This window comes from Lycium ferocissimum, chromosome 7 (genome assembly GCF_029784015.1).
Source record: "Lycium ferocissimum isolate CSIRO_LF1 chromosome 7, AGI_CSIRO_Lferr_CH_V1, whole genome shotgun sequence".
In the NCBI taxonomy this organism is placed as follows: domain Eukaryota; kingdom Viridiplantae; phylum Streptophyta; class Magnoliopsida; order Solanales; family Solanaceae; genus Lycium; species Lycium ferocissimum.
The window spans coordinates 53453400-53468372 of record NC_081348.1 but is presented as its reverse complement, the minus strand read 5'-3'; the positions used below and the strand labels follow the sequence as shown (position 1 = coordinate 53468372).

General features: G+C 38.8%; 1 long non-coding RNA gene across 1 annotated transcript in view; it reads right to left on the bottom strand.

The window, feature by feature from the left end:
• The window catches only part of LOC132062977 (uncharacterized), a 14228-nt gene extending 7392 nt beyond the window's left edge, over positions 1-6836 (bottom strand). Inside the window, exons 1-2 of the long non-coding RNA XR_009416290.1 lie at positions 6708-6836; positions 5066-5790 (exon numbers count right to left, since the gene is read on the bottom strand). This is a non-coding gene — a long non-coding RNA (uncharacterized LOC132062977). The remainder of the gene's footprint in view (positions 1-5065; positions 5791-6707) is intronic.
• Positions 6837-14973: the final 8137 nt, after the last annotated feature.

Genomic DNA, 14973 nt, shown 5'->3' with positions numbered 1-14973 from the left:
AAAATACTTAAATTCGGATTTTAGGCAAACCCCCAAATTTGGGTATGAACCTTAATTTTCAATCCCATAAATTAGCCACTAATTAGGAAGGAATCATGCAATAATAGATTCTAATCATCAATTCCATGCCTAATGAAGCTAACCCAATTAATAAATCGGGATTTAAAAGCCTAGAATGAAGAACCATTGAACCCACTTTTAATCATCAAACTCTTAAAGAACTAGCATGATAATGGATTCCTAAGGTAATAAAGTAATCATGGAATGGAAAGGAAAGTGAAGGGACTTATCACAATGATTTCCCCCCAAAAATCGCCTTGAATTGCTCCCACCAACTCAGTTTTTAGAATAGTAATGAATGAGGCACTTAGGGCTTTTAACACTCATTTAATGAATCTATCTGCCTGATACCCGCTCCTGCGACAACGATACAGTTGCGGCGGTACCGCTTTAGCATCCCTCAGACCGCGCGGTCAACTAATGAATGCACCAGGCGCTTTTGCGGCATGGCCACCGCTATAGCGGTGCCACTATTGGGGTAATGGTGCCGCTATTGCGGGGCACGTACACCAGAATCCCCCCAAGTTTCACAATCCGAACCTGAAATCCCGACTATCACCCAAGGCCATCTGCTTACCTACCATACATGCAAATACACATAAAAACACACTACGAACGCACTTGTGGCCCAAAAATTCCCAACAGAGGTCTCGTTGACCTAGTCAACCCCCAATACCTCAAAACTAACTTCCCAACCCACGTCTCAAAATGCACCCGAGCTCATTGAGAACCGAAACAAATATATACACACATTCTAAAAGACTATCCGAATCTCTCGGAATCGACGGATTCCCGAAAAAGGTCCATTTACACAAAGTTAACTTTTGAGTCAACTCTTTTCCGCTTTAAGCCCAAATTTCTCAAAAAGCCACCCGAATCATATACAAACACCTCGAGAAGCATGTCAACAGTCCCCTAGGGTTAAATGTGAGATAAACCAGCTCGGGGAATGGTCAAAAGTACCGAAAAGATTATAACGACCCGTTGGGTCGTTACACAAAGCGACATATTATATGTTGCCATATGAAGTCTGTCATCTCCTTTTCGCGGATCTTCTTGTAGGCTCCTGCTTCCACCCATTTAGAGAAGTATTCAGTCATTAGTAGCACGAACCGTACTTGTCCCGAATCGGCAGGCAGAGACCCTAACTATGTACATCCCTCATTTCATGAATGGCCAAGGGGGACGCGTTGGTGCAACATTTCGCATGCCCGACATTTATCACATCTTTGAACGAATGCCTTTGCATCTTCTTCCATTCTGGGCCAATAGTATCCAGCTCTGATTAACTTCCTCATTAGTGACTCTGCACCAGAATGGTAACTGCATATTCCTTCATGGACCTCTCTCATTACGTAGTCAGCTTTGTCAGGCCTTACACATCGTGCCATTGGGCAATAATAGCATCTCCGGTAGAGCAGGCCATCGAAAAAGCAATACCGAGCAACTTTGGTTCGCAGAGCCCTTGACGCTTTTGTTTTGTTAGGAAATTTTTGTGTTTTAGGTAATTCAAGAATTTGGTTCGCTAGTCCCAAACTAAGCTGGTGGAATTAACCTCATCATACCTACCGAATCCAGTGTCGAATGGAGTAGCTGGACTACTGATTCAGAGTTTGGCCTACGGACTCCGTGGAAGAGCCCAAGTTGGTAAGGGCATCCGCTTTTATGTTTTTTTCCCCGGTTACGTGCACCAGCGTCGATTCTTGGAATCTGAAAACCATTTTCAACACCCTTTTTAGGTACCGCAACATGCGCTCCTCCTTTGCTTCGAATACGCCGTGGACTTGGTTTACCACCAGCAGGGAGTCGCATTTTGCCTTGATGACTTCATCACCTAGTCCTCAAGCTAACTCAAGACCTGCAATCAAAGCTTAATACTCTATTTCGTTATTAGTTAAAGGTGCGCTATCTATTGCCTGCCTCAGAATATCTCCGGTAGGGGTATGTAGGACTACTCCCAAACCGGTTCCTTTTACGTTAGATGTTCCATTGGTATAGAGCATCCAAACCCTAGGTGTAGTCCCCGGTACCAAGAAAGCTTCCTTTTCAGCTTGGGGATTTACACTTGAACTGAAATCGGCGACAAAGTCTGGAAGAACTTGAGACTTGATCGCACCTCGTGGCATTTACTCAATATCAAAATTCCTTAACTCAACTGCCCATTTTTCCAATCGCCCCCAAAGTTCGGGTTTGTGGAGCATGATGAGTGCCTTGTGTATATATATTTAACTCACACTTTTATCAAATTATAGGATTAAAATATGTCGATCCCACAGAGATTGGCTTATCTAATCTACAGACTTTTCTTATTTTAGTTTCTATTTGGGAAAATCAGAAAGAGTTGAGTGGTGAATAAACTAACTAATATTTGTAAATAAAGAAATAGAAAAATTATTTTGTTTTGCATAAATTTGATAAAAGGTTTTGGGATCCTGACTTTACTTGATATTCCTGTTATGAAGTAAATTCTTCTATTCTTCAGTTTCTATTTCTCAAAAATGTATAAATGCCTCTCACAATTATATTTATATATATTACTAAAATTGTACAATTAAATGTACTCCTTACGGTTATACAAACTAATCATCAAAGTAGTAATATTAGAGAACCAAAAATATATGCTTAAACCAAAACATGCTCCTTTTTTAGTAAGTCTCTTTTGGTTACCTTACCTGTTATAACTAATTTATTTTATTTTATATATATATATATATATATATATAATTCAAAACACTTACAACTTCTCGAAAATTAATGACTCTACTTGAATTTCAAGTCCTGATGAACCTTGCGTCACTTACCTTGTTTATATCTTCACTTTTATTTTTGCAAAAGTCACTATTAGACATCTATGAGTTTTTAGAAAAATCAAGAATATTAAAATCAATCATTTACAATAAACCATAAGCTTGCCTTTCTTGTCAATCTCCACTAATGTATAAATGTTGACTTTAGAATCTTTTAGGACTTTTATTGGCTTGTAACGTTAAAATTTGAGAGATGGTAGGATATAGGAATATTTTTTAAAATAACTTAACTTTTTCCGACATGATTTACAAACTAGATGACTTTGTACAAAATTAAGAGTAGATCACTGCATTCAACTTACTGCAACTTTCACGGGCGTCATATTGCAACCCGTTTTATTAATTCTCATTTGTGTTTTTTTTTATTTTTTATTTCCATATACAATATCCCCTTTATTTCAAAACTTGTGACTATCAAAGTGTGAAATTCTCATCCTTTCATGCTTGTTATCATGGCCAGGAAATGGATTTCGGCATGGAAACCTTCTTCGATCTTCTTCTTCTTTTTTTTTCTTTTTCTTTTTTTTTTTGTATATTTGCGTGGTGAATACGAAGAAGAAAAAAAAAGGGATAACTACATGATATAACAAACATATAGTGGGTATTTATATTTAGTAGCTATACTTTAATTTAATTACTTTTCATAGCAAACATTTGTGTATTAATATCATTTAGTAACTATATATATATATATATATATATATATATATATATATATATATATATATATATATACACACAAAAAAAATAGAATACTCATCTCCCTTTGATAAATTTCTTTGTTTCTTCTTGCAGAGTCTTCCAACACCATCGATTCATTTCCATGGCAAGCCAAAGTTACTTTGATTCTCCCACGGCGTTAACCACACATTACCCAATTCCATTATCTCCACCATTGCCGACTTATCTAAGGACATAGAAGAATAGAGCATTAATTGCTTCTTCTAATTCAATATCGGATCGGTTGCTAGCAACGATGTCATGCCTCCCGTCGCCGCCGTGGCTCCGTCGTGACCACGGCTTGTGCATCCTCCGGATGGTTGGTGGTGTTGTTGTTGTGGTTCGCGGAGAAGTATGCTTCCGTGATGGCTGTTGTTATTGGTGTTGGTTGTGGTTTTATCTCTCTATTGACCAGGCTGCTTTGTTGTTGTTATTGTGAAATTTCGTGCCGATCTAGCGGAAATGGTTGACGGATACGTGGGAGCTAGTGGTTGATGTTGTTGTATACACGAATAAAGCGGTTGTATTCACGTTTTTGAGCTTTTTTTTGTTAAATGTTTAGATTGTATTCATTTTTTATAGTGTATTTATTAATTTTTGTGTATCTATGTTTTTATGTATTCGCTTTTACTTGTTATATTCATCAATATAGCGAGCTCGTTTATGAATATAGATAGTTATTTCATGAATACAATGAAAAAGTAGCTACAAATGAATACGATTGAGTTTCATGAATACGACATAAAAAAATTGTATAAAATAAAAAAACAATACAACAATTATTGGTGTAATTATTGGTGTATATGTATTCAATTTTTACTCGTTGTATTCATGAATACAACAAGCCAAATTATGAATACGGATAGTTATTTTATGAATACGATTAGAAAAAAAAATTATTGTATTCATGAATACAGTTAAAAAAAATTGAATACACATGTGGAAGCTGGACTGATTTGCTACAGAACGTAAATATTGAAACATTAGCTATGCAGCTTGTTTAACCCCCAAATGTTTGCTATTTATGTAAAATGCCCAAAAAAAAAAAACGGATATTAGGCCCAAACTTTGGAAACTAAGGATACATTTGTTTCTTTTGGTAAGTTAACAAAAGGCTCAAACGATCAAAAAATGGCCTAATTCATTTTCCAAAATCAGCAATTTTTTTAGGATTTCGCCTTGACCAACAATAGAGGCATGTTATAGCTATTGATTGCATTGATTTAAGTATGTTATGACTTTTTCTTCAAACAATCAGATTGTCATTACAGCAGGACACTTAATAAGCAAAAATACACATATACAATTAGAAGCTTTCTTTGCTTTATGAACTTGAAGTGATCCAAGTGTGTTGCCAAAAGATGATCTGAAGTTATGTATATGCAAATTATTTGCTTAAAACCTTTTATGTAATTTTTTTTTCCAGCAAAGATGTAACAAAGATGTAAAAAGAAGACAGCATTTAGAAGTACCAAAACAACATGCAGTTAAACATTCATTACAAGGTTTGTCATTTGACATTTTCACACTAAAACAAACAGGTACAAGCTGCCTTTTATGGCTATTTACAGCAAAAAGATGTTACATGCTGCCAATCAAGCGTTTCTTTCTTCTTTCAACTAGCACCAACATACTAACCATAAGGTTAAACAATGTACAAGCTTCCTCTTATGGCTATTTTCAAAAAAGATGTTACCTGTTGCCAACCAAAAAATCTTCTTCTTCTTTCAACTAACATCAACACATCACCAACATTTTCAAAAACAACCAGCACCAAAAAGGACTACCAACATTTCCAACTACATAAAGTAGACCATAAGATTATCACATAGAAAAAGTAGAGTAGAGTTTTTACCATCCCCACACTTAAATTATTCATTTTCAATAATTCAAGTTTCAATGACTACATGTTCCAGTACCTTCACCAGTGAGAAAGTTAAATGCAGCATCAAAGTTTTCATTTCCCTGATTTTCGGGAGGAACGGAGGGTCCTTCGCCATAGAAATTAGCAGGATTTGCAGTATTCATTTCTGGAATTGTGACAACATCTGACCACATGGAGAGAGGCTACATGCTAAATGGTATGAAAATTTTATTTGACCCACCTTCTTTATGCATATTGAGTGTTGTTGGTGGTAATGGAGCCGACAGAGGAAATTCCGGTGTTGGATACAAGCCTGCACAAATCTGCCACTACTCGGATCTGTAAAAGAATAATGCAGGAAAATTGATGGGTCAGAAAATTTTACAGCATTGCATTAGAAATGTTGCACGTGAGATTTCCTGTCATTTGGATGGTGGGAGAAGTAGACGCAACCTGATTTTGCAATGTCTGGCAAATGTAAGATTGATTATTTTTTGTTACATTAATTTCAGTTAGAACATGAGACATATTAGCCGCTAACATTGCTCCTCGGACTGCTTGTTCATTTTTATAAACCTCCCATTCTCTTTTCATCTCAGCTTGTCCGTGCAGTAGCTGTTGTAAATAAATAAAATTATCAGGTGAAACAACCATAGATGAGGTATCCAATTCTAAATTTTCTGATTGCTGGAGCCTTTTGTGTTTTGTAGTTGGATTTTTCGAAACTCTTTGTTTTCGCTTCTCCGGCCCTCGAGGAGGTCGCAAGCCATTTAAATAGCTCTTACCAAGTGTGGCAGATTCGTTCATTATTCTAACCAACCTATCCATGTTCACACCAAACATACTCGCAAGGCGAGTGATTGTAGTCGGAAAGGGTAAAGCGTTGTCGAACAGGCAAGAAATCATTTCATCGCGAATTATTCGACCAACATTTATATCCATATTTTGCTTAATGGCATACAACAAAATGATCATTTTCATATTAAAGTTTAACATGTTCGAATATGGAGTAAGACGAGAACTAATAAACTCTCCCCATGTTCTTGATTTTTCCAACATACACGATCTAGTTATACTCGAAGGTTTACTTTTCGTTCCAGAAATAAGCCAAACCCCTTTAGGACATAATGTCACAATACATCCTCTAAAAAATATTTTATCCTCATCTTCCATTTTATATTTTAGTTCATCGTCATTAACATCCCTCCAATTATAAACCTTATTTAGAGCAGTTCGGTTAAAAGGGATAACCTTACATTGAACTCTTGAAGTTTCTTCTTGAGCATTCATATTTGCATAAAATTCTAATACCACCTCTCGAACATAAGGCCCTGGACTTGGTACAAATGACTCTCATCCTAATGAGTTGATTTGTTGCATCATCTCTAGTAGGGGAATCATGACTTAAGTAGCACTAAAAATAAAAAGTTGTACCAAACTAGTGCAAAAAAAAAAAAAAAATTCCATTAATAGTATTCACGCACGAATTTCGTGCGTGAAAGGACCAAAGTGCAAAATTTCACTTTGGCCCTTTCACGCACGAAATTCGTGCGTGAATGAAGCCCCATAAATCACCATCTTCCCCACCAGATCGCGACATCTCCCGCCCCCACCCGCCATTAACCCCATTTTTCGGTGGTCCCCCCTTTAAAACTATAATTTCGTGTTATTTTTCAATCCAAAACTTAATATTCTTGGTATATTGAAGTGTAGGAACAAGTTTTAAGGTTGGATTTCGGAATAGAGCGGCGTATAACACATTTCAAAAACTCAAAAAAAGCTTCAATCTAGGTATTTCACTACAAATTTTCTATTACATTGTTAAATATATTATTATCTAAGCATGGTCATTGTATAAGCGTGGTGGATTACTCGTTTTGCTTTTCTTTTTTTTTTTTGCGTTTTTTGGGCGATCCGTGCCATTGTTGGAATTTGCCCATTTTTTCATTTTTTTTTTTTATTTGTTTATCTATTGTTAATTAGTTAATTATTTATTGCTTGTTTATTTAGTATTTGTTAATTATTGGATTAGCGACTTAAGTATTTATTAATTGTTAGACTAGCTATTTCAATTGTTAGGCGGCTAATTATTTATTTTGTTTTTGCTAAGCCAATTGTTTATTTGTTAATAATTTCTTAATTGTTTTGTTTCATTAGTTAATTAATTGTTTATTTGTTAAATATACGATAATAATTTATTAATTTTTTGATTAGTTACTTAATTGTTTATTTATTAAATATATGATAATAACTTGTTAATTATTTGATTTGTTAGTTATTTGTTTATTTATTAATTATTTATACTAATTGTATCCTAACTAATTGTTAATTATTTAACTCATCTTTATATTTTAGGAATGAAAACCCTTAGTTTAGGATTCATAACCCGTAGCTTAGGATTGAAAACCCTTAATATAATTTTCTATAAAAGATTACGTAACTAATATTACTTGTTAATGATTTATTTAAAATACGTAAAACAGATGGGTCACCACAATCTTTAATAAAATTTTCGATAAAAGATTACATAACTAATACTAATACTAATACAACTTGTTAATGATTTATATAAAATGCGTAAAATAGATGGATCACCACCCTCTTGATCGGGGGCCCTTCGACCGAGAGTTCTTGTATCTTCGGCCCCGAGCATAGGTCGCGACATATATGGACATCCGACACACTGCAGCCGAGTCTCGGTCCGTACCCGGTACAGGGGACTCGGCATGGGAGATCTTGGGTGCTCGCCCCACATCCTCGTGTCGGATATACTACGTCGGGGCGGTATCTACCGGTGCGTCGAAGTTGGTCGGGTACAGCACGATAGGTCGCTAGTGACGGCATTGATTGAGAGGTGGCGGCCGGAGACGCACACATTTCATCTCGCACCGGTGAGGCTACCATTACCCTTCAGGATGTGGAGGTCATTTATGGGCTACGGGTTGATGGACGCCCATTGTATATTGAGGAGCCTCGTGTTGCCGCCCTTACGAGATGATTTGATTAGGCTCGCCGGTTTCGACGCTGCGGATGGTCATATTTCCGGCCAGAGTCGGCTTTTGTTGTCGGCCCTTTATGCTCACTTGCGCCTCACAGACATGCAGCATCCGATTGGAGAGGACACGCCTCAGGCTGATGTTGATCGACGTGCGCGTCTATACCTACTCATCATATTCGGGGCCATCCTATTCCCGAACACTTCGGGTTCGCATATGAGCTTGAGGTATCTTCGGTATATCGACGATCTCGCCGAGATAGGATGTTATAGTTGGGGGCGCTTCTTTGGGCTACATGTATCGAGGCTGCCGATGTTCTATGGGCACGAGGGTAGAGGTCCCTGCATTTTGCTCGATCCTTCAGGTTATATATTTAAGTGCGTGTTATTATACACAAAATATTTTTTTTTTAAAACGACGACTGAGACCTTTTTTTAATTGACTATATCGGATATGGGTGTGGACTAGGTTGAGACCTTTTCGGACCCATACCGACCTCCCTCCCGGCCCGACTATCTTCTTGTCCCGATGCCATACGCGCGGAGATGGTCGCGAGGCGTACGCCGGCGTGTGGAGACGCACCACTGACCTTCTCCGTTTAGGGATCGGCTAGACCGCGTGACGGCGCGACGGTATGTTCATATTTTGGATTCACACGCTGAACCACATAACTACTATTTTAGTCTTATGTTGTTAACTAGTTCAATTCTTTTTACGAGGCTTTTATATGGACGCGGTATGATCATATTTTGGATGAGGCTGTGGCGTTTTGTAGGCTGGTCGGCACGTGTGGATGTCGCGGTGTCCATTGATACATATGGATATCGTTGAGTATCACGCGCCGATCGCGTGTTACGGCGGTTGGGTATGTACGAGATATACCGCGGCTACAGATTGGAAGCATGACCACTATGTGAGAGATGAGCGTGCGGGTATCGATGATGCACGGCGTCTCCATATGCAGCAGCAGGTCCAAAGTTGGGATGCGAGGATGACGAGCCTAGCGGTTGTCGGACATGACATATCCATTTGTACATGGAGTGGTACATACGGATCACTCGCATCATTATTGGCAACCCCACTAGGCGTCGTCCAGATGGATTGGGATATGTGCTCTCGAGAAGCGTACGCGCGTATTTGGTAAGTTTTATTAGTCTTAAACTTAAACCATCGTCTTATGTACTACTTTACAAATTTATTAAATTGTTAATATTTGCAAACATATGCGGTACGGACCGTTCGGACGATGCGCTATGAGAGCAACGCCGTACGGAGTCCCGAGACGGCGGAGTATGCAGCACGGATGATTGAGCTTGCCGAGACTGGTATGAGACAGGCACATGACTTTGAGCGTCTCCATGAGCGTGTTCCCGGTGCCCCAGGTAGGCCGTGGTCGCCGAGGAGCTGGTGGCCGTCGCAGAGGTGGTAGGGCTGGCAGAGGTGATGAGGCTCCATCGACTACAGATATCCCATCGACTTCTCATTCCCGGCCGTCGACTTCACAGACACCTCTATATACGCCGGACCTTTTTTCAGGTTATGTGCCCGGCCTTGACTTTCACATCCACCGGTTCGTGATCCACGGGGTGAGCGGCCGAGTTCGTGATCTACGGGGTGGCTACGTTTGCGGTTCGACGACACCATGTTCGAGGACTTCGTGTTTGATATGGCACCATGCATCACCTGCCGCAGGGGCCGCTCAGGAGCCCTCTCACCAGGCATCTCAGGAGGCCGTCGACACACAGGTTTGACTTTTACAACAAAGTAAAGTAATTTATTAATTATTTGTTTATTTAAGGTTCATTTTACAATAAATCAAATCTAAATTATTTATATATTATTTCAGGTTCATTGTTCTACGCCTGTGGGTCCACAGGAGCGACCCATCCGAGAGACTACCTCATATTCACCACCCCACCCATCTCGGAGCCTACGGACCCGTCTCGGGATCTACTCGGGCGCCCGTTGACACACGGGTTCTATTAAATAAATAACGTTAATGTATTCAATATAAATAATGAATGGTACTAATTATTATATACTTTTCGGGTTCATCCTTCGGCGCCGAGGTGGCGACTCCCGACGAGGTAGAGAGTCGAGACACCGGACCTAACTCGGCTGAGGTTCGAGTGTGCCGGTGGGATCGGATCCCGAAGAAGCACGTTCTAGTTAAGGGATCACGGGTCGGGCGAAGAGATGATGATCATGAGTTGGAGCGCCCGGTTATTAGGAGGAAAAAGGGCGATGGAGACGATGACGAGCCGGTGGGGATGGTATGAGCCTTAGGCCTAGGGATAGTCTCGGGCATACTACATGTGGGACCATCCTCGATAGTGTATATACATTAGTGTTGTAAAATTTATCGTAAATAATATATATTTTTTGCATATTTAGTCTTTAAATTTATCATAAATTTTTTGCATATTTTTTCACTTTCACGAACAAATTCTGTGCGTGGGTTAAATATGTTTGTTCCACTTTCACGCACAGATTTCAGGGTTTGGGCGTAAGTTTTTGAACTTTCACGCACAGAATTTGTGCGTGAAAGTGGAAAAACATATTTAACCTTTCACGCACAGAATTTGTGCGTGAAAGTGACAAAAATTTTTACCCTTTCACGCACAAATTCCGTGCGTGAAAGTGTAAAATTTTTTTTCCCACTTTCACGCACAGATTTTAGGGTTTAGGCTGAAGATGGTCACTTTCACGCACAGATTTTGTGCGTGAAAGTGTATAATACGATTTTTGCACTTTCACGCACAAAATCTGTGCGTGGAAGTGCAACTACAACCTGCATTATTTGCGCGTTTTGTATTGCGCACCAATTTAATGCGCACTATAAGTATTGATTTGACAACACACCACGCATGACAATTTCAGGAATCTATGACACATAAAGGATTGATTTGACAATACGTTCTTTGTATTTTTTGACCGTTTTGTATTGCGCACCAATTTAATGCGCACTATAAGTATTGATTTGACAACACACCACGCATGACAATTTCGGGAATCTATGACACATAAAGGCTTGATTTGACAATACGTTCTTTGCATTATTTGCGCGTTTTGTACACCACGCACCATTTTAATGCGCACTATAAGCATTGAGTTGACAACCCATGACAATTTCAGAAATTTATTTAACTTGAAGGCTTGACGAGTGAAAAACTCATCAATTGCATAGGCCTAAGTCTTACAAGTCATAAAAAAAAAAATCAAACTTCATTCAAAAATGTCTCAAAATGCTTCGCGTGTTAAGGTTTCACTATTTTGGGATGGAGATATCGTCGAGGACAATTACTCCATTCGTTATAGTGTCAAACCAAAAGCCCATGTTAAATTTCCAACAACTTTAAGTTATGAAACACTAGTCGGTTACTTGCACGAAAGAATGAAAACTACACCCATCGAGTTTGGAATCTCAATAAGCTGCGAGATATCCACAAACAATATCAAACGGTGTAGTGCGTTATGGCATGCACAATATCAACGATGATGAATCTTTGAGTGATTATTTGGGATCGCCGGAAGAATATCGTGATTTAGTATTCATTAATGTTCTTGAGATGTATGTTGAAAAGATACTCAGGGAACAAGTCCCTCAAGTCAGCCTATTCATGGTAACACTTATGGGGACTTTAGTTCTTATGGAGACATTTTGAGTGGTCAAGTGCATTTGGAAAATCTAAACTTGACAATTTAATCAAGCTCACAATGAAAATTGGTAAATATGGTTTTGTTATATTATTATTATATGTAGTAGCATGTGTTTGTTGTATGAATTGGTAAATAACCGCTTTTCAAATCTTTATAGGAACTATTCTCAAAACTCACCAGTGGTACCAAATATGGATGTTGGTCAATCCTCTCAATTCGGTGGAGTTGATCATTCTCCACACCATGACAGTGCTTATGAACAACAGTAAGTTCATCACCTTGATATTAAATTATCTATATATATGTATGATGTTGGTATTTAAAATATGTTACTTTTCATGTAGGAGGATGAATGCACTTAATAATGAAGATTTTCCTAATTATTATGAGTCATCATCAAGTGATGACGATGAAATACCTAATAATGCAGAGGTAACCGATGATGAAGACGATGATGATGTTCAAGTTGGTATGACCAACAATATTCCTCAAAGCCAAAACCAACAACAACCAATGCACCAAGACGTACCACCACCGATGGCTGAAAACCCAACTTCTGAAAGCCCAATTCGGTGGCATTCTAACAATATCCCTTATCTTGATAGCTGGGGTCGTGATGATGCATTTGTCTTCACAAGAGAAGATTATGATAGTCGCTTAAAAACTGGATTGAACCTAAGGATCTCAACAAAGATCGATGCTACCTTGCAAAGGGAATGTTGTTCGCATCCAAAAAAGCTTTGCAACGGTTTTGTCAAAATTTATTGTTTTAAGGACATGAGAGAGTTTAAGGTTGATCGGTCAACCTCAAAGATATGGAGGCTAATTTGTAGACGACGGTATCAAGTTTCGTGAGTGGTTGCTTCGGGGAATTATTCGCTTTGATGGTATGTGGGCTATCACAAAATTTCGCGAAAGACACACTTGTGATATGGAAGAAAATCGAGCAGATCATTATAATTTAGATACAAACATGATTGCTCAAGTGTTACTTAAAGACATTGCCGAAACGCCAAGGTAACTTATCCTACCTAGTACATTATATGTCTTATATCAATTGAAAGATTATTACTAAAAGTTGTTTGTTTAAATTTGTGCGGGTTCCCCATTAAAGATTGTATTCGAAACGTTCAAGCCGTATATAGTAAAACTATAAGCAACAAAAAGGGATTTCTCGGCGTAGACGCGCTTTTGAGATGGTCTTTGGAAATTGGCATACTTCTTTTCGATTTGCCGAGGTATATGGCGGCCCTACACAACATTTTAATCCGAATACTTTGTTGTAGAGTGGCGACTTATAGAGGTAAAATCTTCAACTTCGTATTTTGGACATTCAAACCATGCATTGATGGTTTTGCTCACTTCCGACCAGTGATATCCATAGATGGTACGCATGTATATGGTGCCTACGACATCAAACTCTTAATTGCAATAGGAATGGATGCCAATGGGTCAATATTTCCTCTTGCTTTCGCAATTGCCGCTATCGACGAGCAACGACACATGGGGGATCTTTTTGACCCATTTGAAAACTCATGTTATTAAGGATCGTACGTACGTATGCGTCTTTGTCGATCGTCATAAAGGCATATTGCACAATATGGATAATTCACGGGGTGGCAGCCTCCCTTTGTTTACCATCGATATTGTTTAAGGCACTTGAAGGCGAATTTGCAATCAATGTTTCACAATGGCACTCTAAACAAATTGATGTGGGGGGCTACGATGGAGCATCAACAACGAAAATGGGCTGCGAAAATGGATCGATCGTCGGTGAGTGAACCCGCGTACGTTTGGTTGATGAAGCTCGATGTTGAAAAATGGACGCTTCATCTTTGATGGAGGAAAAAGATGGGGCATGCTCACAACAAACGGCTCAGAAGTCTTTCAATGGATTGCTGAAATCTGCTCGAGGACTACTGTCACCGCAATGGTGAGAATGACTTTCAAGCAAGTGGTGGAGCGATTTGTTGTTAGGACAAAGCGGAGAGGAAGCGATATTAGCCGACGGCGGGACATGGATGCCAAAGCCTTCAAAACTATGGAGCATTATAGACAAAAATGTGAGCGTCACCAAATGACCGAGTATGACCCAATTCAACATGTGTGTGAAGTTAGGACGGGTTATTATAACGGTAAGGGTGGAAACGTGCATACCGTTTATGAGGCAACAAGAATATGCACTTGTGGTAAGTGGCAAACGTACCACATGCCGTGTTCTCATCTTTGTCAAGTGCTTCGAGAGAATGAGAAAACGGTAACAAATTATGTGGCGGGGGAATACAAGGTCCAAAGTTACCTTAGAGCATATTCCGGCCAATTCCACCCACTTGGTAATGAAGCTTATTGGCCAAACGAGCCGTTTTCGATGGTTGCTAACAAGGATTACATTAGAAAATTGGGCATTAACTCACGGAGTCGTAGACCCAATCAAATGGATGTTAGTGAAAGAACTTACTCTCGCAAGTGCTCTATATGTAAGCAATATGGCCATGACAAGCGTTCGTGTGGGCAACAAGGCCGTGGTAGTACAAGCACGTCTCGAAGTAATAGAGCCTCTAGAACTTGAAGATTGTATTGTTATTGTAATTGTAATTTATTATTGTATTGCTTTGAATTAGTATTGTAATTAAATGGAATGAATTATTTTTTAATTAGTATAAACCTCTCGTATTGGATGAATTATTATTAAAACACTTAAATCAAAACCCTATAAATATTACAAGTTTCAAAACTTGCTTCGGGGCACTTTAGAACCCCTAAAACGACGATCCAAACGTTTAGGTGGACTTGATGTAATGAGCCGACATTATTGTACGCAAAAAAAGATATTAAGTTTTATATAAAATATTGATATTTTAGAATT